The 27,055-nt window shown below is 40.7% G+C and overlaps 1 protein-coding gene across 1 annotated transcript in view; it reads right to left on the reverse strand.

Annotated features, from left to right (window-relative positions):
- The window catches only part of LOC120534684 (zinc finger protein 208-like), a 139,471-nt gene that overhangs the window by 44,977 nt on the left and 67,439 nt on the right, over positions 1 to 27,055 (reverse strand). The window lies entirely within an intron of this gene.

Consider the following 27,055-nt stretch of genomic DNA (forward strand, 5'->3'; position numbering starts at 1 on the left):
TTCCTCTTCCCTGGCAGCTCTATTCTTAGCATCCTTCTCCCAATTTACCCAGCATCTCTCCTCTGCAAATGTCCAGACCAACACAATCTCGCCTTTGTCTCCCAACCTTCCAACTTGAGCTGACACTCTAATATACTTATTTCTAATCCTGTCCATCCTCGTCACACCCAATGCAAATCTTAGCATCTTTAACTCTGCTACCTCCAGCTCTGTCTCCTGCTTTCTGGTCAGTGCCATGGTCTCCAACCCATATAAGACAGCTGGTCTCACTACCGTCCTCTAGACCTTCACTTTCACTCTTGCTGATACCCGTCTGTCACAAATCACTCCTGACACTCTTCTCCACTCATTCCACCCTGCCAGCACTCTCTTCTCCACCTCTCTTTCACAATCCCTGTTACTCTGTACTGTTGATCCCAAGTATTTAAACTCATCCACTTTTGCCAGCTATACTCCCTGCATCCTCACCATTCTACTGACCCCTCCATCTCATTCACACATATGTATACTGTCTTGTTCATACTGATCTTCATTCCTCTCCTCTCTAGAGCATATCTCCACCTCTCCAGGGTCTCCTCAACCTGCTCCCTACTTTCGCTACAGATCACAATGTCATCAGCAAACATCATAGTCTAAGGGGACTCCTGTCTAATCTCGTCTGTCAACTTGTCCATCACCATTGCAAATAAGAAAGGACTCAGAGCTGATCCCTGATGTAATCCCACCTCCACCTTGAATGCATCCGTCGCTCCTACCAAACACCTCACCACTGTCACACTTCCCTCGTACATATCCTGTACAACTCTTACGTACTTCTCTGCCATTCCCGACTTCTTCATACAATACCACAGCTCCTCTCGAGGCACCCTGTCATATGCTTTTTCCAGGTCCACAAAGACGCAATGCAACTCGTTCTGGTGCTGATTCTACGAAATGGAAATGGAATCAGTTGGTCATCTGGCTTATACACACAGAGACATAACAAAATTGCCAGATGGCATCACTGGAAAATATGCAAAATATAAAACTTGCCAGTACCACAGATGTGCTGTGACCACACTACAGACTATATAATAGAAAATGAGGAGGAGGTAGATACTTGAGGCATACCAATAGCAACTGACAGGAAACTAGATTTAGTCATTAAAGAAAAACAGCAACAAAGCAAGGATCGTCAAAGTCTCAGTCCCAAGTGAATATTCCAAATTGAAAAGAAAAAAACATAACCAAGTATCCAGAAATTCAATCTGAGTTGAGCCAGATGTGGAATAAAACAACTAATGTTGTGGCAGTGGTGCTGGGATGAACCGGTCTTGCTCAAAGAAATTAAAAGTGCAGTCCCACCTGGACTCCCTCCCAATTACCATCATTTCATATGAACCACAGAAGGAAACACTTTTAGGGACAACGCAAGTGCTATGCTAAACCTTGTCTGCATATGTAAAAGAATAACGGTAGTAGTGCAAAAGTTAGTTCACAACTCTACAATGAAGTTCACTCCTGTCCTGAAAGTAAGCATACCAAGGCATTGTTGAGAAAGGAATGCAGAGAGAACATGTGAAAACAGTACTAACCACAAAAAAATTACTTCTACAGTGTGTGTATGTGTGTGTGTGTATATATATATATATATATATAATATAAAATATACATACATACGTACATACAGTGGTGTGAAAAACTATTTGCCCCCTTCCTGATTTCTTATTCTTTTGCATGTTTGTCACACAAAATGTTTCTGATCATCAAACACATTTAACCATTAGTCAAATATAACACAAGTAAACACAAAAAGCAGTTTTTAAATGATGGTTTTTAATTACTTAGGGAGAAAAAAAAATCCAAACCTACATGGCCCTGTGTGAAAAAGTAATTGCCCCCTGAACCTACTAACTGATTGGGCCACCCTTAGCAGCAATAACTGCAATCAAGCGTTTGCGATAACTTGCAATGAGTCTTTTACAGCGCTCTGGAGGAATTTTGCCCACTCATCTTTGCAGAATTGTTGTAATTCAGCTTTATTTGAGGGTTTTCTAGCATGAACCGCCTTTTTAAGGTCATGCCATAGCATTTCAATTGGATTCAGGTCAGGACTTTGACTAGGCCACTCCAAAGTCTTCATTTTGTTTTTCTTCAGCCATTCAGAGGTGGATTTGCTGGTGTGTTTTGGGTCATTGTCCTGTTGCAGCACCCAAGATCGCCTCAGCTTGAGTTGACGAACAGATGGACGGACATTCTACTTCGGGATTTTTTGGTAGACAGTAGAATTCATGGTTCCATCTATCACAGCAAGCCTTCCAGGTCCTGAAGCAGCAAAACAACCCCAGACCATCACACTACCACCACCATATTTTACTGTTGGTATGATGTTCTTTTTCTGAAATGCTGTGTTCCTTTTACGCCAGATGTAACGGGACATTTGCCTTCCAAAAGTTCAACTTTTGTCTCATCAGTCCACAAGGTATTTTCCCAAAAGTCTTGGCAATCATTGAGATGTTTCTTAGCAAAATTGAGACGAGCCCTAATGTTCTTTTTGCTTAACAGTGGTTTGCGTCTTGAAAATCTGCCATGCAGGCCATTTTTGCCCAGTCTCTTTCTTATGGTGGAGTCGTGAACACTAACCTTAATTGAGGCAAGTGAGGCCTGCAGTTCTTTAGACGTTGTCCTGGGGTCTTTTGTGACCTCTCGGATGAATCATCTCTGCGCTCTTAGGGTAATTTTGGTTGGCCGGCCACTCCTGGGAAGGTTCACCACTGTTCCATGTTTTTGCCATTTGTGGATAATGGCTCTCACTGTGGTTCGCTGGAGTCCCAAAGCTTTAGAAATGGCTTTATAACCTTTACCAGACTGATAGATCTCAATTACCTCTGTTCTCATTTGTTCCTGAATTTCTTTGGATCTTGGCATGATGTCTAGCTTTTGAGGTGCTTTTGGTCTACTTCTCTGTGGCAGGCAGCTCCTATTCAAGTGATTTCTTGATTGAAACAGGTGTGGCAGTAATCAGGCCTGGGGGTGGCTATGGAAATTGAACTCAGGTGTGATACACCACAGTTAGGTTATTTTTTAACAAGGGGGCAATTACTTTTTCACACAGGGCCATGTAGGTTTGGATTTTTTTTCTCCCTAAATAATAAAAACCATCATTTAAAAACTGCATTTAGTGTTTACATGTGTTATATTTGACTAAATTGGGTAATTTGGCTAAATTTGGCTAAATATGTTTGATGATCAGAAACATTTTGTGTGACAAACATGCAAAAGAATAAGAAATCAGGAAGGGGGCAAATAGTTTTTCACACCATTGTACGTATATATATATATATATAAAACTTCCAAGTCCATCCGAACCAATTTCTGTCAGTCCATACAAACTGCGGAATGGTGGCCTGAGGCTAGAGATCTGTGCCATCAATCAGAAGGTTGCTGGTTTGAGATATCCCTAGGGCTACTTAGAGGTATTATGCTAAGCCCTCACAGCAAATTTTCGATAATTAAAGAAGCTCAGTAAAGTGTCAGTAGTAATGAGTGAGGTTTAAGTCTGTCATGATGCAAACAGAGAGGTTCAAATGAAAGGGAAGCCATGTTAGTTCAGTACACTGCTGTTTTTCCGGACAAGAGTTTGATTTGAGAGTCACTGATTTAACTTCAGCACTCCGAACTGACCTCACAGGACGTCTTGACTTACATTTTGGGTTTGATACGTTTCACAGCAAACTCTGTCTAATGGTCATTATTATCCACTAGAAAAAGAAATCGGGTTTGATGGCAAATGTGCAGTCAGAACTGTAGACCAAACGGAAAGTAACAAATACATAAAGATAAGTGAGTGTTTGGGAGAAAAAAAAAGAACACGCGTAATGCTGTGACAGAAAATTTTCTGGCAATTCTTGTCAATTAATCACAAATGATTTGCATTGTCAGGATGTGAAACAATTAAATGACTGCATTTAGTGTGCAAAGGCAGTACTTCTTGGAATAGACATCTCGGGGGCTGAAGGTGGTCTTGGTCCTTGATAGAACTGTGAACTGAAGACTTTCTTCTTGAATTCTTGAGATGCCACACCAAGTATTCCAGTGTGGGGAAAAAAAGTGTGTCCAAATAAACCTCCATCGTAAGGCTTGGACAAAGTCTCTGCATTAATGAGAGGCTGAATGGCATCTTGAATGAATTAAACGAAATATGCTAAAAGAACAAAATGGCTGACCTCCTGTTGCAGCATTCTACAGATGAAGAGAGGAGAACTGAAAATTGATCAGTGGCCTGCACACAAATGGCTGAACTCTCATGCATCTGGATACAACATGGCTGAGGGTTTATACACAGAACGATGCCACAAAGACTCACAAACTCTCTGCTGCATTGGGACCATATAAAAAAAATAAAATAAACCTGTTTGTGCTGAAAAGGGTGGCATGGTGGCGCAATGGGTAGTGCTGCTGCCTCACATTTAGGAGACCCAGGTTCGATTCCTGGGTCCACCCTGCATGGAGTTCGGATGTTCTCCCTGTGTCTGCGTGGGTTTCCTCCTGGTACTCCAGTTTCCTCCTACAGGCCAAAGACATGCAGGTTAGGTGCATTGGCGATTCTAAATTGTCCCAGGTGTGTACTTGGGGTGTGTGTATGTCAGAGAGCCCTGCGGTGGGCTGGCGTCCTGCCTTGTGCCCTGTGTTGGCTGGGCTTGGCTCCAGCAGACCCCCGTGACCCTGTAGTTAGGATATAGCAGGTTGGATGATGGATGGATGGATGTGCTGAAGAGACATTGGAACCACAAGGCATAAAGAATAATGGAGAGTGAAGAGGCGCTGATGACTTGGGCCATAGCGACTGGAAAGGAACACAACATATGAGAGGTGATACCTAAAGTACTCTTTAGTTAGTTAATGCTGTTTGTTATTCCATTAGTTAGTTTTTGATGAGAGTTTTGAAGTATTAGTGAAGAAGATCTTTGTCTCCTTCCACAGTGTCCTGTTCACAACTGGTTACATGTTAAACTATCTTAGCTGTGTTAAGATTCCTTTGCAGTTTGTTAATATATGTTTCAATGATATGTCATTTTGCATTACATTTGTAACATAAAGAATCTATCATTCTCACTTAATCTAATGCAGTGTTTCTTTGGGTAATAAGTTGGGTGGGCTTAAGCCTGTCCTGGCAGCACTGGGTACAAGGTGGGGAGCAGCAGCCCAGGACAAGTGCCAGTTGTGTCATTTTGATCCTGCTTTTTAAAATATTCCTCTTAATGCTGTTTCAAAATAGGAGGAATGGAAGACTGAAAATACAGTCATATGAAAAAGTTTGGGAAATTCTTTACATTTTTGTTTATCATTGGCCGAGCTTTTAAAGTAACAACTTCCTTTTAATATATGACATGCCTTATGGAAACAGTAGTATTTCAGCAGTGACATTAACTTTATTGGAGTAACAGAAAATGTGCATCGTAACAAAATTAGACAGGTGCATAAATTTGGACACCCCGACAGAGATATTGCATCAAATACTTAGTTGGGCCTCCTTTTGCAAATATAACAGCCTCTAGACGCTTCCTATAGCCTTTGATGAGTGTCTGGCCATTCCAGAACATTGTACTTCTCCCTCTGCACGAATGCCTTTGTAGATTTCGAACTGTGTTTTGGGTCATTGTCTTGTTGGAATACTCCAACGTCCACGTTCTTCCGCTACATAAATCCCGATCAGCGTGAAAACTAACGCTCGTGCACGCTTTATATAACGCCCCAACTCCTCCCAGAATTACGCCTCTTTGAATATGCAAATCAATTTAAATCGCCCTTAAGCTCAGCCTTCTGTGAAAAGACAATTGGGAAAAGCACGGGGAAAAATATAAGAATTTCAGCGAATACCAAGTGGAGGCAAAGGAAAAACATCCTATTTGTTCAAATAAGCCGTGGTATAATCAACAAAAGGAAGTTGATCGAGTGACATAGCGTGTTGGAGAAACTTGAAAGCTCACATCCACAAAATCGCACAGTGCCGGAAATAAAAAAGAAGTCGCATATCAAAGCCGCCATGAAAAGCCGAGTTATAAGCCCACTGTCTGAGTGTCATATGAAAGCTTATTAGGGTACAGAGAAAAAAGGCACACGGTGGGGAAAAAGCACGAAATGTCAACTTCAATCTCGACATTTCCACTTTAATCACGTAGTTTATTTTGTCATTAAAGTAGAACATCATAAACTTCATCTTAAAATCGTTTAATTTACTAGTTTCTCAAATCACATCGTAATTAAAGTAGCACGTTAAATGCTTTGTTTTGTATTTGATCTTCTACTCGTATGTGATCTATGTGTGTGAATCACTACTTGCTTCTTAAACCGGCTCTCTTCCACCAACTGGACACAGAGTCCATTACATTCGTGATATTACAGCTCTCTGAATAACTAAAATACTGAGATGTATACGTGATGTCATTTTTATGATGATAGTTAAAGCACGATATTAAACATGGGTTTCACGGCACAGTGATTGTGTGCGACCTTCGATGAAATTATTTATTTCAGCAGTACTCATGGGCGGCTCTATGTCCAATAGAGAAAGTCCAATGTCAATATGGTAACTTATGCATGGTGGATGGCCACGTCCGTTGCGGACACTGCATAGCCGCCTCGTGCTCATGACACAAGCATTTAACTTTTGCCGAAATTTGTCGCTGCGTTTTTAGCTGTGTTGTTATTTTCTCTTTCTGTTTTATATTCAACTAGCAGAATACCAGCTGCCATAGCGGAGAAGTAGTGTGTTAAAGAAGCAATGAAAAAGAAAAGGAAACATTTTGAAAATAACGTAACATGATTGTCAATGTAATTGTTTTGTCACTGTTGTGAGTGATGAGTGTTGTTGTCATATATATATATATATATATATATATATATATATATATATATATATATATATATATATATATATTACACACACATAAACATATATATACACATATCTATACATATATACATACATATATATATATATATATACATACACACACACATATATAAACATATATATACATATACATACATATCTACATATATACACACACAGCTATTTCAGTATCAGTGCAATACGCTGTTTGTTAAAACGGATGACTCCGCTCTTACGTGCAAGTCTGCGTGGATATTATGAACTATCGTATTTGTTCAAGTTCTATTTAAATTTTAAATAGAAGGAATTTTTATTTAGTCGACAGAAATATCTTTGGTAGGAATGGTAAAACAGACAGGAATATTATTTGTGAATAAATCAACTCAAACCTTAAACAACTTATAATATTTTGCTCTCCATAAAAATTTATCCTGTCTAAATTATACAAGTTAGAAATAAAGTAAACGTTAAAAGAACAAACATTCAAATTTCTTTACTCTTATGTAATTTTATATAAAAAATAAACTTAGATTTTAAATATCCCAAAAGATTTTGCTCTCCATAAAAATATATCCTGTCAAAATTATACAAATTCAAATATGAACATGCTGCATAACAAAACCTGGAAATATAAATAAAATGTGTTCCTTTCAGCAATAACAAATCAAATCATTCAGTTGTCTTTGCTCATATGTCATTTTAGAGCTGGACGCCTGGCATCTTTTTTTGGCCACAGGTTCGTTTCTGTTTGGTGTGAGGTTCTGTGTTGTGGAGATTCTCAGGATGGATTGCAGGTGCTCATCAGTGAGGCGACTCCTGTGTGCTGTTTTGTTAGTCTTTATCACTGAGAAGAGCTTCTCACACAGATATGTGCTACCAAACATGCACAAGGTTCGAGCCGCATGTAGACGGACTTTTTGTTCTTCAAAGTCACCAAAGCGCCGTGCAAACTCAGTGCGCTCAGTTTATCAGCAAAGTGCGTGTTTGGGAACACCGTAGTGACGACTTGGTTTAACATTACTTGGCAACAGGGAAAGTGGGGCAAGTGCACTGGTGCATTTGTGTCTCCCATAAAAGCAGCTTCACTTGAAATCACTTTGTGATTGTGCACGGGTTAAAGCGTCCGCTGAAGTGTCAGATTCTTATTTAATTATTCTGCTTTCTGTATCTTCTGCATTGCATTCAGGTTACCCTGATGTTTTGTCTCATAGTGCCGTCTTAGATTAAATTCTGTAATTACAGCCACATTAGCTCCACAAATGAGACACACGGGTTCAGTAAACATATACTCAGCCTCCCATCGGTTTTAAAGGCTCTATTTTCAGAATCAACTTTTCTCTTCAGCATCGTGTGAGCTAGCTTCGCAATAACTTGCAGCATCATAAGGTAGACTTGATTAACGCGTAAGTGTTCGCAAGGCAGCTGAAGCGCTGCATTATGGGATCTGTAGTTTATTGTGTTACCAGCGCTTCATATACCGGGCCATTAATAACAATAATACAGTATATAAAATGATCTCGGGCGGATATAATTACGCCGGGCGGATGTGGCCCGACCCTTGAGTTTGACACATATGGACTAAATAGAACTTGAAAAGATATATTTTTCAAATGTGATCGCGCAATTCAGATAGAGTTGGCGCACTACAGCCTGCATGCCTCAATAAGTCATCCTCCCTCGCTCTTACTTTTTACCGTTCATCTAATGAATACACTGAGTATGGCTTTACCAAAACAATCATTGATGGCGAATAAAGTATCCATTATTCAGTATGTAGATCGGATATATATATACATATATATATATATATACCCGTATCGCAGCGAGAAGTAGTGTGTTAAAAAGCTAGAAAAAAAAGGGAACATTTTAAAAATAGCGTAACATGACTGTCAATATACAGTATTTGTTTTGTGAGTGTTACTGAGTGTTGCTGTCATCAAGGATTTGATTATCATTATTTCTTTCAATCAGGTTCGTATTTGTAGGATGTGTTGTGTTCAAGTTACATTCCGTGTTTGTCAATCGTTGTAAAGATGACAGGTTTCATTCATCGATTCGTTTCTTACTGCATCAATAAACAGCTCGTCTTCTTCTTTATCTGAGACCTGACACACTGCATGCACGGGTTTTTACACTGTCTTCCTTTAGCGGGACATTGACTTTTTCCACGTGTGCTTTGTTTCCGCAGTAGCTGGATTTATGAATATGCTTATCAGGCGCTTCATATTTTTGCTGCCTTTTCAATTGTGTAATTCGGTTTTGTTCAGCCTCTTTGGAACTGTTGCTTTTATCTGTGCACTGCGTCAGTTCCGTGAGCCACTCGGTGTACATGCATCGAAGGTTCCCAGCTGTGCTGGTGCCATCTCGTGCTATGTCCATGGCTGTATTTAATGTTACCTTAGTCCTGGCACTTAAAACTTTCTCTCGCAGTTTCGCTGAGTTTGTGTCAAACACCACCCTGACCATCTCATCTTCCTCTCCATAAGCACAGTCCTTCACCCGTGAATATTTAGTGGAGTTTGCTATTGGATTGCCGCTGACGGATGGCCTTATATGGGCAGGCACTAAATTACAAGCGCCAGCGGCAGCCTGTCTATGAACTTAATTTAAAGTGTAGGTTTACATCGTGCTTTGTTTCAGTAGCAGAACTCATGAATATGGTTGTATATGTCACTTTCGCTTCGCTTCTTATTGTTTAGCTGCCTTCTCAATTATATAATGCATGTTTTCTTCAGCGCTTTTTGAGGTCTTCCTGGTTTTCTATGTACTGCGTGATTACGTGGGAGGCGTGATGATGTCACATGAAACTCCGCCCCCACGGCGTTGAAGCTCATCTCCATTACAGTAAATGGAGAAAAACTGCTTCCAGTTATGACCATTACGCGTAGAATTTCGATATAAAACCTGCCCAACTTTTGTAAGGAAGCTGTAAGGAATGAACCTGCCAAATTTCATCCTTCCACCCCCACGGGAAGTTGGAGAATTAGTGATGAGTCAGTGAGTGAGTGAGTGAGGGCTTTGCCTTTTATTAGTATAGATATATATTGGCGTAGCCGCCCCTGCAGTCCTTGCTTTTCTTTCCCCAAGTAACCGATCGCCACACAATCAGCTCTGTAATAGACGTTAAGCCATCTGTAATCTTAGCGCCGATTCTTCAAAACGTTTAAAGAGCATTGAAATATCTTCATAGTACATGTTTAATTATTCTATCCTTCACGACACTCCCAGTGAAGAATATAGATTATTTAAATGAAGTTAAAGTTTTATGTGTATAATTTAATAAACATATTTTGCTGCATTTCACCTTAAAATGATATCGTCATCATATTTAAATACGCGCTTTATAAAGTGGCTCAGGTTGTGCGATATTATAACTATAGTTCAAGTTTACAGTGGGGTGATTGTACTTATAAGTACAAACCGTTCTACAAGGTGCAATTGATTGAGTGCATTTAAAGTTCTTGGGATTAAACTGTTTCTGAACCGCGAGGTCTGTACAGGAAAGGCTTTAAAACGTTTTGCAGTGGCTGAGACAGCGTGTGCTTAATGCCGTATACCGATAATTCTCTTTCCGATCAGCTGCTGCTGTGATTCACACTCAGATACAGTGATATAAATACTCAGTCGTGCAGTGAGAGTAATATGGAAAAAGATGATCCGCTGTGGCAACTCCTAACGGGAGGAGCTGAAAGAAGAAGAAGGTGCAGTGAGAGTAACAACGCTAAAGCAGTTATGGTATTTGGAATACTATGGCTGTTCCCTCTACCATTATATTGTTACAAGTTAATTACAATCAGATGCGTTACAATAATAAACAATATGCGGTTAGTTTCAGTGTATTTATAAAGCCGCGTCAGGAAAATAAGAAGTAACCACACAGGAATAGTAGCACTGCTTTGACGCTGGGTGCCACCAGTCTGCAAAACCGAGCGGAGAACTTGCGTACGACAAGGCATGAGGTACCGTGGAAAAGTGCGTGGCTTTACGCCAAGTGTAGGTTTTATACATCGCGATTTGAACGTGGAAAAGTTCTTACGCAACATTTCTGTGCGTACGCACTGTTTATACATGAGGCCCCAGGACTCTTCCTAGAGCTGGCCGGCCATCTAAATTGAGCGACTGAGGGAGAAGGGCCTTAGTCAGGGAGGTGACCAAGAACCTGATGGTCACTCTGTCAGAGCTCCAGAGGACCTCTGTGGAGAGAGGAGAACCTTCCAGAAGGACAACCATCTCTGCAGCAATCCACCCATCAGGCCTGTATGGTAGAGTGGCCAGACGGTCTGATGAGACAAAGATTGAACTCTTTGGTGTGAATGTCAGGCATCACGTCACAGTGGCAGGAACTTTGAGACTAGTCAGGATAAAGGGAAAGATGACTGCAGCAATGTACAGAGACATCCTGGATGAAAACCTGCTCCAGAGAGCTCTTGACCTCAGACTTGGACAACAGTTCATCTTTCAGCAAAACAATGACCCTAAGCACATGGTCTTGCTCCATTTTCCTAAAATGTTGAGGTTCATCAAAATCTCGAAATGGAATTTTTGGAAAGGGGTGTGTTGCGCTCTCAATATCTATGCAAAAGGATGAAGGTCCAAGTCTTTAGAGTCCTGGTGCTTCCTGTCTTGCTATATGATTGCGAGACATGGACACTATCCAGAGACCTGAGACGAAGACTAGACTCCTTTGGTACTGTGTCTCTCCAGAAAATCATTGGGTACCGTTGGTTTGACTTTGTGTTGCTCATGGAGTCCCGAATGAGGCACATTACCTGCATTGTGAGGGAGCGTCAGTTACGGCACTACGGCCATGTGGAGCGTTTCCCTGAGGTTGATCCAGATCGTAAGATCCTCATTGTTGGGGACCTGAGTGGCTGGACCAGGCCAAGGGTTCGCCCACATAACACCTGGCTGCGGCAGATAGAGGGTCATTTCTGGAAGGTGGGACTGGACTATGTGTCTGCATGGGGGGTTGCAAACCGGGATCCCGAGTTGTTTCGTCGTGTAGTGGGTGCGACAACACATTGTACCAGTGCATGCTCCCCAACTTGACTTGACTTGACCACCTCGACCCCAGTCCAGGCAAAATGAGCATGTGACGTGTCTTTTAGCCAGGGCCGGATTAAGACCCTTAGATGCACTAAGTAATTTTGGTGCCCCCTTACACTAGTAATTCAAAATATTAAAAAATTAACAAACTAGAAAATAAAATTTTATTATCGAAAATTCGAAATTAAACAAAACATAAAAAAAATATTTATTTTTGTATGTTTGATTTTTTTATCTTAATAATTTTCTCCTACTTTTTTTCCTTGCAAACTCTTTGATTAGATCTTCATAATCAATCTTACGTAACACATCTGCTTCTATACATAATAGAGATAAGGCATCCAGCCTGCCTTGATGAGTAGTTGTTCTGAGGGGATTTTTAATATATTTCAACCGAGAAAATGAGTGCTCAGCTGAGCAGTTTGTGACTATTAATGTTAAAAATATACAAAAGACAATGTCTACATTTGGAAAAGCACACTCAATATTGTCTTTTAAAATTATTTTATAAAGTTCTGCATGACTTTTACATGCCATTTTTTACATGACAGATAAAATTAATATTTTTAGCCTTTTAAGTTAAATGGCTACAAATATTAGTTTTATCTGCCATTATTCTAAGGGCTACAAATGATCCAATCTCCTGCCAAAACCTGTAGAAATTGACTTTATCCCCAAAATTACTGCTTTTCGATAAAGATCCGATTGTGTTTTTATCATTACTTGAAGAGAAAATGGCATCCAAAATTTTACAAATTTTAATGTTTGGGGTTGATTTTGAAGGTTATTTTTTTAAATGTGCGGTTTTCATTTTAACATGAAAACCGTAGATTTAACATTTTGATTATTTAATTTATTTATGGCTTTCGTGTAAATTTAGCAAATCTATTTACACATATTCTTAGTACAAGATTTAAAGAATATTTTGTGAAAATTGTGTTAATCTTTATTAGTAAAAAAAAAAGAGCAATTTTATCCAATAGTAATCGGCTGTACAATTTTCACTTTCAAAACTGGGACGATTTTTTGTTTTTGCTTAAAACAGAAAATAACGCTTTCTATGCACTAGAAATTTATTTTAAGTTAAATAACAGATAATTCACGAAACACAACAATTTCGTGATAATTTTTAATCAACTATTAGCTATTATTTAAAAATATAAAAACATTGTTTTGAATCGAATTATTTTCACAATATTTTGACATAACATGGCGTTTAAGGGAATCACCATGAAACGGGAATTCCCCATCGTAGATGGCACCAGTATGCAGAACGCACTGTGTAAGGTGCCATCTATGAACCGTGACGGCATAGGGAGGTACAGGGAGACATTATTAATTTCTCATTAAATTTAGAAAATGGTTATAAATTTAATCTATTTAATAATTTATGTGATAAATTCGGCCATGAAAAAATTTTATGGTGCCTCCTTTAACCCTTGATGCCCTAAAGCATGTGCTTACTTTGCTTAAATGTTTAATCCAGCACTACTTTTAGCCTCTGCACTAAATCAAATTGCAAAACGGCTGCAAAGAACTGAGCGATGATAAAACTGAATATTTTATGTGATCTTTCTATTTATTGTTACACCCTTTTCACAAACGTTACTAACGTATTCGAGGACAAAGCACCCCGGTACAACGAAGCGAACAGACTTCAAACTAAATGATGGTGAGAGAGCAACCAAAGGAGTGCGAGCGCCTGCGCGTGCGAATTACCGGTGGCAACGGAGCGTGCGTAAGCTCAAAGAGCGAAGAGGCAGGCTCCGATTGCTTTCTCGAAACGTTACGCAGAAGTTAGAGACCAAAAAGTAAGCAGAAACAGTCACGAGTACCTGGCTGCAGAAGGGGCCTGACAACGCGTTTACTTTCTCAATGCACTGTCCACGATCACGTATCATCGGATAGAGATAACGACTTTCCCGATTCAGTGGCGTAGCTGGGGGCGGCATTATTGGCCAAAAGGCTCAGTACAATTCGTGTGTAAGCAGCAGGGTTCGGAAAAAATATCACTCATGTACAAAAAAGTCAAATTCACTGATTTTTAACCACAAATGCTTGAAAAATAATGTTCAGATTGTCCTTCTACAACAGACACAGCAGTTGAAATTTATGAGGCAATGACAAAAATAAACAAACATTACACCGACAATTTCTAGGAAGATAAACAACTAATTTATAATTTCGTTTCGTTATTAATCCGAATGCCTTCTTGCTCTGCGCAGAAAACATCCCCAACCATCACTTGTACCCTACTTTGGTTCTGGTTTTCGTAGCGTATTAAACTAATAATAATATATTAAACTAATAATTAGGACACGGCTTATCAGTGCGTCTATACTATATTCTTGTCTAGTTGATGCTTATGAATCTATATAAAGCATCATTGCTGTTTCTTTATATATGAATAAATCTATGCAAAATGTATCTTAATTTTTCTCTATACGTCATTTTAATTGTCTGTTTAAATAGTTTAAAATATTCAGATATGTTGGTGTATTTTCTTTTTACTCTTCCCGTGGTCACATATCCAGGTTTATGGATTTAAACAACGAAGCACTTCTAATCAGCGCTGCTCTCCAAGAGCTTTACGCTTTGTGACTCCCGCACGAATAAACAGAATCCCTCTGCTCGGCCTCTCAGGCTCCGCCCCTTCTGACAGCCCAGCCCTTTCTCTCTCTCTCTCTCTCTCTCTCTCTCAAAGATTCACCGCAGCTTTACTAGGCTACAATGACAAAAAGATAAAGAGAAGTACAGAGGAGAACAATAATTGAATACATTTAAAGAAAGCATCTCTATATACATTTATGCTGTATATTGCTCCATTTACTAAATTCATTTATTCCAGAGTGTGGTTACACGGCTGGTTGAGCCTATCCAGAAACGCAACCTGTGTGCAAGTCAAGAACAACACTTGGACAGGGCACCGGTCCATTAGAGGATGAACATACTGTATATTAGGGCCAGTTTAACAACACTGTTTCACCTATATGCTGATGTTACATTACATGACTTCTAGTCATTGGGGATGTCAGGATTAAAACATAAGACATCACCAAGATGAACTTCTCTTCTGTTTAAAAGATCCAAAACACATATTTTGCTTATTCCTCACCATAGACATTATCGCATTGTACATCTGGATGATCATTCATTGGTTGTCAGCTCTCAATCACACAGAGCCCAACGCTGTATATAATGGGGTAAGTCGTGGACTAGTTGGAGTGAGTGATGGGGTATGTCACACCGGACATCTGGCAGTCATGTGAGCGCACCGTCGACCACCTCCGACTCTCTGAAATTGTGTAATGAAGGCTATGACTGAAAATTGCTGGCAAGGATCTGTGCAGAACTTTTTCAAAACCTGGCAGGATCTAATCAATAATATTTTAGAATAAACTTTTAAAGCACTGAGGAAGCAGATTCTCTTCCCGTTTCTGTTTCTTCTCCATTTGTCTTTATCCGGTTATTAAACTCATCAATTTATTTATTTTTTACTAGCTTTAAGTGTTACTCCGTTGGCCATGCTCTCGTTCTCAAGGGTGGGGGTTGATTTGTTTCCAATCCTATTTTTTGTAAAAATGTATCTATACGTATGAAATGATTACAATAAAATCAATAAAATAAAAAAAAAGAAAATTGCTGGCAAAGTTGTCTATTGTGACATGGCCTCAACTGTGGGAGAAGAGCAGACCACCAGGTAGAAACCCATACAGACTCAGTCTCCTTGCTGCAAGGAAGCACCATGACACCCTTCTATATAGACGATTTACTTTAGCATATCAATCAATTACAAATAAGTGTGTATATGTATATGTGTATGTGTATATATATATATATATATATATATATATATATATATATATATATATATATATATATATATATAAATAAACGCATACATGGACTATCCATGTAATTTGCACCCATTCTGTTTCTTCTGCCCACTCTGTATCTGGCTGCTCTCCCTGCTGTCTGGTCCTCCCCTCTCATCTCATATTTTATCATCCAGTGTTGTGGACTCTGGGCTCACTTCTCATGGTGTGGTGAGGCTGGGGTCCTTCACTGCCCCTGTATTTGGGGTGCTGCTGTTCATCCTCTATCTGGAAAATATTATCCTATTATATAAAAAGGGGGACCAGGCAGATCCAAGCAGCTATAGGCCAGTAAGCTAAACGTGCATTACTGGAAAATTAATGGAAGGAATTATTAAAGGTAAGATTGAGCAGCACATGGCAAGGACAGGAGTTTAACTGAACAATCAGCGTGGGTTGAGAAGAGGGAGGTCGTGTTTTACTAACATGCTGGAATTCTATGAGGAGGCAACAAAAGGATACGATCAAAGCGGAGCTTATGTTATTATTTATCTGGACTTTCAGAAAGCATTTGATAAGGTGCCACATGAGAGGTTGGGCATCAAGTTAAAAGAAGTGGGAGTTTAGGGTGATGTTTTTAGATGGGTGCAGAATTGGTTCAGACACAGGAAGCAGAGGGTGATGGTGCGAGGAACCTCATCAGAACTGGCCGATGTTAAGAGTGGTGTTCCACAGGGGTCAGTGCTAGGGCCGCTGCTATTTTTAATATATATAAATGATTTAGATAGGAATATAAGTAACAAGCTGGTTAAATTTGCAGATGATACCAAGATAAGTGGATTAGCAGATCATTTGGAATCCGTTATATCATTACAGAAGGACTTGGATAGCATACAGGCTTGGGTAGATTTGTGGCAGATGAGATTTAATGTCAGTAAATGTAAAATTTTACACATAGGAAGTAAAAATATTAGGTTTGAATACACAATGGGCGGTTGGAAAATCGAGAGTACACCTTATGAGAAGGATTTAGGAGTCATAGTGGACTCTAAGCTATCAACTTCTCGACAGTTTTCAGAAGCCATTAAGAAGGCTAACAGAATGTCAGGTTATATAGCGCCTTGATGTGTGGAGTACAAGTCACAGGAGGTTCTGCTCAAGCTTTATAACACACTGGTGAGGCCTCATCTGGAGTACTGGGTGCAGTTTTGGTCTCCAGGCTACAAAAAGAACATAGCAGCGCTACAAAAGGTCCAGAGAAGAGCGACTAGGCTAATTCCAGGGCTACAGGGAATGAATTATGAAGAAAGGTTAAAAGAGCTGAGCCTTTATAAAAGAAGATTAAGATGTGACATGACTGAAGTGTTTAAAATTATGAAGGGAATCAGTACAGTGGATCGAGACTTGTATTTTAAAATGAGTTCATCAAGAACACGGGGACACAGTTGGAAACTTGTTAAAGGTAAATTTCAAACAAACATTAGGAAGTTTTTTTTTACACAAAGAGCAGTAGACACTTGGAATAAGCGACCAAGTAGTGTGGTAGACAGTAAGACTTTACGGATTTTCAAGAGTCAACTTGATGTTATTTCAGAAGAATTAAGTTTATAGAACTGGCGAGCTTTGTTGGTCTGAACTGCCTGTTCTCATCTAGACTGCTCTAATGTTCTCATCTCTCCTAAGCCCCACTACTCACACTGTATCTCCTACCTGGGTCTCCATGTTTGATGACAATGGACTTTTTCTACTGCCAGACTGTCACAACTCCATCTGTGTTGGTTCAGTATCTTTCTTTCCTTGGGGTCTTTTATTGTGACCAGGTATGGTGCCAAGGTGTAGATGCATTCCAGTTTTGTGGCTGCATCTTTTTTTGCCACTGAGTGACGTACGTAGCATCTTGTATTTTTTTCATCTGCAGTTTCCCTGAAGCTGATGCCCACACTCTTTCCCCTGTTACTGGTGATGGCAACTGACTTCATATTCATCTCACGTTTCTCTTTTATATTGTAAGTAACGGGGGATGTGGTCCCATTCAGGCCCTCAGCGGTTGCTAGTGACACCCCTGCAGTGACAAGTTCTGGTGTGTTGCTCTCTTTTCTAGCATTTTCTGGCATGAACCTCACCGACATGCAGGAGAATTGATGAGATGACAGCATCAAAAATCTGCACCCCGATCCTGGTGGGTTTAGGTGACAGTGCTTCTTCTTGATGGCATAGAAAGCTCTTAATGATTTTTATCGGAGGGCTTCAATGGCAGATAGGAAGCTCCCTGAAACACTGATGGTCTGCCCCAGATCTGTGGATGTTCGTTCAATTGGGGTACCGTTCAGGATGAACTGGCATTTCTGATACTGAGTTTTGGCTCTTCTTCTGGAAGACCACCATTTTGGTTTTGTCCATGTTCACAGCCAGTATGCCGCCTCAGCCCCATTGCTAAAGCATATCCAAGCTTTGTTGGAGAGATCAGAAGGAGATCAGCAGCATACATCAGATTTGATTTGTGAGGTCTAGGGGTCTGCTCCAGTGCTAAGGGTAGCTCAGTGATATAAAGATTGGGGGGCGCAGGCTGCAATCCTGTCTGACTCCATGGCCCTCATAGAAAAAATTCAGATGTCAGCGTCACCCTAGGAACCAAGTTACCCAAATTCTTCTCTAACATTTCAGTAATTATTTAGCACTCTGATGCTGATCTTTCTGATCAGAAAGTAGGTCATTACGATAGCAATTGATGAGAAGAATTCATAATTAATTGTATAATTACAGTATTTGACGGTTCCACTGGAGTGCCTCTTTCTCATGGCTCAAAAACTAATCCGCACATCGTCATCTCATAACAGTCTTGCATTTCGAGTTTGGTATTTTTCTGCCCACCCGTTTTACCTCTAGACCATTCTCAAGAAACTGTGACACGCTGACACACAAACACACACCCATCATCGAGACATCAATGTTTTCTGTATCAGGGGACCCTAAAATGTCGAGGCCAGTCGAAAACCGGAAATCGAAATTTTTAACGAATCTAAAGCTTTTTCTCCACCACCACAGATGATAGGTTATGGTGGGGGAGGGCGCAAAGCAAAACTCAAGCTCTTCTCTTGTCTCTGGTGTTCCTGGCCCATGCTTTTGAAGCCATCAGAGGTCTCCCCTCCAGTGCCACTATCCAATAGTCGCAGCAGCAGTCTGGGGTCCCACATGGAATGAAAAGCATTGAAGTCAACAAGGCATGCAAAGACTTTCCCGATGTTGGTGCGGTGGACGTGTTTGCTGAGGAGGTTGTTTGGGCGTGCCAATGAGGTCAGTGGGGGTGATGGATGCCCAGAACAGACACAAAGTATTCTCCGCTTTAGCAGTTTTCACATTTTATTGATATACAACACTGAATCACAGTGAAGTTAATTTGGCTTCCTTGACACTGATCATCAGTAAGAGTTTGTAAGGTACAAGTATGTGAAATGTTCTAAATTAATAACAAATATAAAACACGGGGATAGTCTATCACATACATATCGACCCCCTTTAACATGACACCTCTAAATCATTACTGGTGCAGCCCACTGGCTTTAGATGTCCCAGAATTAGTTCAGCGGATTCATCTGCCAGTACTTTCAATTGATTGTTGTTTAAATGCCCCCCAACTGAATCTGGAAGGTCCCACATCTGGTGAGTCAGCATCATAGCATAATCTACACAATGAAGAAGAAAGAAGACTCCAGGTTAAAAATTAAAAAGGGATTGAAAAACATAAGTCAGGGGATTTAGACAAAATGATTAAATATCCAGTACAATCAATCATGAAGAACTAGAGAGTTTGGCACAGCTGTAAACCTGCTAAAGCAGGTTCTCCACAAAAACTGTAGATGATGGGTGAGGGAGGCCACCAAGAGACCTTTGAGAACTCTGAAGGAGTTACAAGCTACTGTGGCCAAGAATGGAGAGACATTGCAGGCAGCAGCTATGCCCGGGTGCCTCATCCATTTCAGTTTTATGGGAAAGAGTGGCAAAGAGATTTAATTGAAAGTACTAGCAAAAGGTAGGAGTCAGGAGCACCTCCACCCCCCATATGCTAAGTGGCAGTGGTCTTCACATGGGAACGCAATTGGGATGCCCACAGGGGTGCTTGGGATATGGAATCCAGAAATGCAGCCTATGTACTGTAAGAGGGTGCTGTTCGGGGAGGACCTCCCTACTTTCCTTATTATCCTGGAAGTGCTCCCCGGAAGACATGACATGGCATTGGAAACTGGGTCTGACTTAAAAGGGACCCTGCTGACTTATGTAGCTGAATCAGAGTCGGGAGGCAGTGGGCAACACTCAACTGGAGGAAGGAAGGAAGGAGGAGGAATAATTGGTTATTATTGTGTATTTTGTATTATTGTGGAGAAGAGAAGTGCCTTGTGGTATAAAATCCTTTATTCATAAATTGTGTGCTGTATTGCTGTGTCTGTGGTTTGGGGCTCTCTGACACCCCCTTGTGGTCACATCAAACAATGCCAATGAGAATTTGGTAACTGAGGCTTCCATTCATGCCTCAAATTCCGTTGTGTAAGACCACTGGTGTCATGAACTGCAGTATTAAAGTAGAGGTAATCTGTCAGAAATAACAGAGCTAATATCGCTTCTGCTCTAGCGGTAGAGCCTTTATTACATTCATATTTACATTACATTTACTTATTTGGCTGTTGCCTTTAACTAAGGTGACTATACAACAGGGGTGTTGAACTCCAGGCCTGGAGGGCCGTAGTGGCTGCAGGTTTTCATTCTAACCCATTTCCTAGTCAGCGACCAGTTTTCACTGCTAATTAACTTCTTTTCCCTTCATTTTAATAGCCCTGTTTTTAAGGATCCAGTCCTCTGAATTGATTTCTTTCTTCATTAAATGACAGCCAAATAGAAATGAGATGTGAAACGAGCTAACAGTTGACCAGCTAAATGGGAATTTCAAACTCCAACCAATTTCACACCAACCAACCTCTTAATGAGAAGCTGATTCTTGCTGTTAATTAAACCCATTATTTACAATCATATGAAAAAGTTTGGGGACCCCTCTTAATTCTTTGGATTTTTGTTTATCATTGGCTGAGCTTTCAAAGTAGCAACTTGACATGCCTTATGGAAACAGTAGTATTTCAGCAGTGACATTAAGTTTATTGGATTAACAGAAAATATGCAATATGCATCATAACAAAATTAGACAGGTGCATAAATTTGGGCACCGCAACAGAGATATGACATCAATACTTAGTAGAGCCTCCTTTTCCAAATATAACAGCCTCTAGACACCTCCTATAGCATTTGATGAGTGTCTGGATTCTGAATGGAGGTATTTCTGACCATTCTTTCATACAAAATCTCTCCAGTTCAGTTCAATTTGATGGCTGCTGAGCATGGACAGCCTGCTTTAAATCATCCCATAGATTTGTGATGATATTCAAGTCAGGGGACTGTGACGGCCATTCCAGAACATTGTACTTCACCCTCTCCATGAATGCCTTTGTAGATTTTGAACTGTGTTTTGGGTCATTGTCTTGTTGGAATATCCAACCCCTGCGTAACTTCAACTTTGTGACTGATGCTTGAACATTATCCTGAAGAATTTGTTGATATTGGGTTGAATTCATCTGACCCTCAACTTTAACAAGGGCCTCAGTCCCTGAACTGGCCACACAGCCCCACAGCATGATGGAACCTCCACCAAATTTGACAGGAGGTAGCAGGTGTTTTACTTGGAATGTGGTGTTCTTCTTCCACCATGCAAAGTGCTTTTTGTTATGACCAAATAACTCAATATTTGTCTCATCAGTCCAAAGCACTTTGTTCCAAAATGAATCTGGCTTGTCTAAATGAGCATTTGCATACAACAAGCGACTCTGTTTGTGCCGTGAGTGCAGAAAGGGCTTCTTTCTCATCACCCTGCCATACAGATGTTCTTTGTGCAAATTGCGCTGAATTGTAGAACGATGTACAGATACACCAGCTGCAGCAAGATGTTCTTGCAGGTCTTTGGAGGTGATCTGTGGGTTGTCTGTAACCATTCTCACAATCCTGCGCATATGCTGCTCCTAGATTTTTCTTGGCCTGCCAGGCCTGCTGGGTTTAACAGCAACTGTGCCTGTGGCCTTCCATTTCCTGATTACATTCCTTACAGTTGAAACTGACAGTTTAAACCTCTCAGATGCTTTTTGTAGCCTTCCTCTAAACCATGAGACTGAAGAATCTTTGTTTTCAGATCTCTTGAGAGTTGCTTTGAGGATCTCATGCTGTCTGTCACTCTTCAGAGGAGAGTCAAAGGGAAGCACAACTTGCAATTGACCACCTTAAATACCTTTATATCTCATGATTGGACACACCTGTCTATGAAGTTCAAGGCTTACCGAGCTAATCCAACCAAATTGGTGTTGCAAGTAATCCGTATTGAGCAGTTATAGGCATTCAAATCAGCAAAATTACAAGGGGACCCACATTTGTGCACAGCCAGTTTTTCACATTTGATTTAATTTCATACAACTAAATACTGCTTCACTATCTATCTATCTATCTATCTATCTATCTATCTATCTATCTATCTATCTATCTATCTATCTATCTATCTATCTATATATCTATCTTTGTTCGGAAAACACCCCAGTAAATGAAAGACATACCACTGTTATCTTTTTTGTTGAAAGGAGACTAAATTATTATGCAGGCTGAAAGGGGTTCCCAAACTTTTTCATATGACTGTAATTCTATGGCTTGTTTCTGCTCTCATTCTGCCACAGCAGACATTTCCAAAACTGTTCCTTTTTCTGATTTTTCTGACCTTCACGTTTCTTTATTTCCAGATATTGTGTGATGGGCACAGGTTAGATGGTCATGTGGCAGCTTGTTTTGTATCTCATTATTGCTTGGCTGCTAGTTAAGGAAAAAGAGACAACTAAGGGTCCTGAGTCAAGTTAATTAAAACGAAGGCAAAAGGAATTAATTAGCAGCCAAAACTGGTTACCATGGAAGAAGATGGTTAGAATGAAAGCCTGCAGCCACTGCAGCCCGCCAGGACCAGGGGTTCGATACCCATGCTATACAACATTTATGATACAATTGGTTACGTTTTCTTTTTCTGGTTTTCCCAATTGGCGCACAGGCAGGTCAAGTCACTTGCTTGTGGTCACACAGTGCCAGCAGCGGGATTTGATCCCACAACCACAGGGTTTATATTTATTTGCACATCAAGAGTGACTTACAAAGGAGGTCCTAATAATCGAAGAACATCATTTGAGTAAAATCAGCATTAAAAAAATTTAATGTGGTATTAAATGAGAAACAAAAGTCCTGTGCTTCACTCGCTCCTTACGCTGCTCTCAATACATCAGCAGTCACCAACTGTCCGGCAAACTTAGAGGTGTCGGTCCTTTTAAACTAAACACACAAGCACAGTGCAAACATTAGAGACATTTAAGAGACTTTGTACCTGTGACTGACACCTTATGACATTTAAGAAATTCAATAAATCAATCTATGCAGAATATGATCTATAAAACTCAGGAAAATGTAAGCCAATATCCCTGATGAGCAGCTTTGTAATGGCCTTTAGGATTCAAAGACATTCAGGGTGTGGCAAGGCATTGTGAACTGCTTTAGTCGATATTTGAAACTTTTAAAATGAGAATATTTGTCACCTTTTCATAGGTGATATGTACATAAAGCACTGGATGTGTATGAGAATCCCAATCCTTCTTAACAGTACATACACTAATTGACACAGCCAGATGTACTTTACACTTAAAGGCACTGAATACTCAGATGGTGGCGCTGTACATTCTTAAAAATCCCGGTTCTTCAAAGGCATTGTCTTTAGATACTTTTTTTTTTGTTGGTGACTTTCTATTAAGTTCTTGTAGATTTTTCTGAAAATGTTTGATTTATCTTTGCACCTCCTGCAAAACAAATATCATATTTGAAGATGAAGTAGTCAAATTTCTAATTTGTGAACCACATCTAGTGCTGCGGGTGAACAAACTGAGCTCAGAAAAATAGACAGATAGATAGATGGATAAATAGATAGATAGAGATAGATAGATATGAAAGGCACTATATGATAGATAGATAGATAGAACTGAAAGGCACTATATGATAGATAGATAGATAGATAGGCACTATAAGATAGATAGATAGAACTGAAAGGCACTATATGATAGATAGATAGATAGATAGATAGATAGATAGATACTTTATTAATCCCAAGGGGAAATTCACTTACTCCAGCAGCAGCATACTGATAAAGAACAATATTAATTAAAGAGTGATAACAATGAAGGTATAACAGACAGACAATAACTTTGTGTAATGTTAACGTTTACCCCCCCGAGTGGAATTGAAGAGTCGCATAGTGTGGGGTCTCCTCAGTCTGTCAGTGGAGCAGGATGGTGACAGCAGTCTGTCGCTGAAGCTGCTCCTCTGTCTGGAGATGATCCTGTTCAGTGGATGCAGTGGATTCTCCATGATTGGCAAGAGCCTGCTCAGTGCCCGTCGCTCTGCCACGGATGTTACCAGTTTGCCCAGACGTGAGGTGTCCTTCTTTTTTATGCTGCCTCCCCAGCACACCACCGCATAGAAGAGGGCGCTCACCACAACCGTCTGGTAGAACATTTGCAGCATCTTATTGCAGATGATGAAAGACACCAGTCTTCTAAGGAAGTATAGTCAGCTCTGTCCTCTCTTACACAGAGCATCAGTATTGGCAGTCCAGTCCAGTTTATCATCCAGCTGCACTCCCAGGTATTTACCATTTAAATGCATCTTCTAACTCAATTTAAATATAAATGGAGCTATTTACTTTAATAAATCTCAATCATCTTGTAAATGTGTCACCCTTGAAGCTTAGTTGATCCAAGCATTGGGGTATCCTGTAAAATGTCAAGCACCATGTAGAACTGACATACAATCAATGATCGAGGGGTTTGGCGGATTGGAGAACCCCGTGAATCAATGGGTGTCGGTGGGCCAATAAACAATGAAACGCAGTCGCTGAGCTTTGTCCCCCACTATAACACCGGCACTGCAGCTCAAAAACAGATGTGCCGCACAGTTTAGATTGTTATGCTACTGCCAGCACCGCCAGCAGGAGAGATGGGCTGAGCGTAAGCAGCAGGTGTTACATCCAATTCAGTCCCCCCTGACAAAAATATCGATCAAACCTCGAAACCAGTGACATGTCACAATCAGGGCTCTCGCTGAAATCAATACTTGACCTCGCCCTTCTCTATGGGTCACTGCAAGGTGTAAATTCCATCCTCTTAAAAAAAAAAACCAACAACAACATTTAACACATTTTCAAACGAATGCTGTAGCTCAAAATGCTTTAAAAGATAAAGAAAGAAAAGTTTATATGAAACAAAAATAAGATTAGGCAATACTAAGTAAGAGCAGCACGGTGGCGCAGTGGGTAGCGCTGCTGCATTGCAGTAAGGAGAACTGGGTTCACTTCTCGGGGCCTCCCTGCGTGGAGTTTGCATGTTCTCCTCGTATCAGTGTGAGTTTTCTCCGGGTGCTCCGGTTTCCTCCCACAGTCCAAAGACATGCAGGTTAGGTGTATTGGCGATTCTAAATTGTCCCTAGTGTGTGTGTGTGTGTGTGTGCCCTGTGGTGGGCTGGCACCCTGCCCGGGGTTTGTTTCCTGCCTTGCACCCTGTGTTGGCTCCAGCAGACCCCCGTGACCCTTGTAGTTAGGATATAGCGGGTTGGATAATGGATGGATAGAATACTAAGTAACAAAGAATAAAACAAAATAAAAAACACTCAAAATAATAGGAATAAAACAAAATCTGCAGGGATTTCAAGGTCAAGAAACCACCCAGTCCCCACTGGGGAAAACGCCCTCAGCAAGCAACCCATGAGACCACACACTTCTGTGGTTCGTTCACAGGTGACAATTGCATGCTCAGTTCTTTTCATATCATAGGACTGGAGCACAAACTAATCAATGACCAACAAATGGTGACACAGTAAAAGACACGTGGACATGGGAGGCAGCTAAAGGGTCCAAATCCTGACGATTCCATGCTTGACCAGGGGAGGACGTGGTGCACTGATTTTCTCTCTCAATCCTCTGCAGACCATTCACGGGAAATCCCACACGGGTCCCTTCCGGTTCTGACGCCCATGATGACATCACTTCTGGGGCAGACCTTTAAAGCCTCCTTCTTTACCACATCTCTTCAGTTCAATTTTGGACTCTGGACCAGAGACATCTCTTAAAAAGTCCACCCTTTTGCAGCCAGGGCATAATATATGGGTGGCTGCTCCAAACCTTTTTAGGTCTCCTGTAACTTCTTGTGACACACTGCAATAAAGTCGTACAACACACCTCCCTCAATTCTGGTGAGTCACAACGCAGCCTTCCCTTTTGTCACACACCCAGGTGGGGAGGGCACCCCAGGTTAGGAAGCCCTGCTCTGGATCAAGTAAAAATATCTTGGCTATATGTAATATCAGATGACAATACAGTCCCTGACAAACGTCTTGTCGCTTGTGTACAAATTGACCTGAAGTGCCGCTAAAATATATTTCTAATCAAGATTTTGTTACAAGAAATGGGTCATTTCAATCCCATCAGCTTTTGTAATAATGTTTCAGTGCAAAACGAAACTGACAAACAGTATTCTAATATTCACAGCTTGGTAAAGCCCATTGAGTCAATTTTTGGCAAGACATAAGTGTTGTCACCTTGTCATATGAGCTTCACCTGTGACTAATAATGGATCAATTAGGTCTCAGGCGTGTATAAAAAGAAGCCCAGTAAACTCGACCTTCACATCAACTGCAACGAGACCTCTGCAAACATGCCTAAGATTCACCCTGAGACTAAGGTGTTGATTATCAAGAGGCTGAAGACCAAATCCACTGCTGATGTGGCAAACACCTTCAATGTGTCCCAGCGTCAAGTTCAGAGGATAAAAAAAAGATTTGAAGAGACTGGAGACGTTTTTGACAAGCCCAGGTCAGGAAGACCCCGCAAGACAACTGCTCGAGAGGACCGTTTGTTGGCTCGAAAATCCAAGGCCAGCCTATTTTCCACTGCAGCAGAGCTCCACGAGACCTGGTCACCTGAAGTCCCTGTGTCAACCAGAACAGTTTGTCGGATTCTGTCTCGAAATGGCCTCCATGATCGAATCAGTGCCCATAAGCCAGCACTAAACAAAAGACAATTGAAAAACCGTGTGGCATTTGCCAAGGCCCACAGCCTGCTAAAAGGATGGACGCTGGAAAAGTGGTAGAAGGTGGATTTTTCAGATGAATCTTCTGTTGAATTACAGCACAGTCACCGCAAATATTGCAGGACACC

This window comes from Polypterus senegalus, chromosome 8 (assembly GCF_016835505.1).
Source record: "Polypterus senegalus isolate Bchr_013 chromosome 8, ASM1683550v1, whole genome shotgun sequence".
Lineage (NCBI taxonomy): Eukaryota > Metazoa > Chordata > Cladistia > Polypteriformes > Polypteridae > Polypterus > Polypterus senegalus.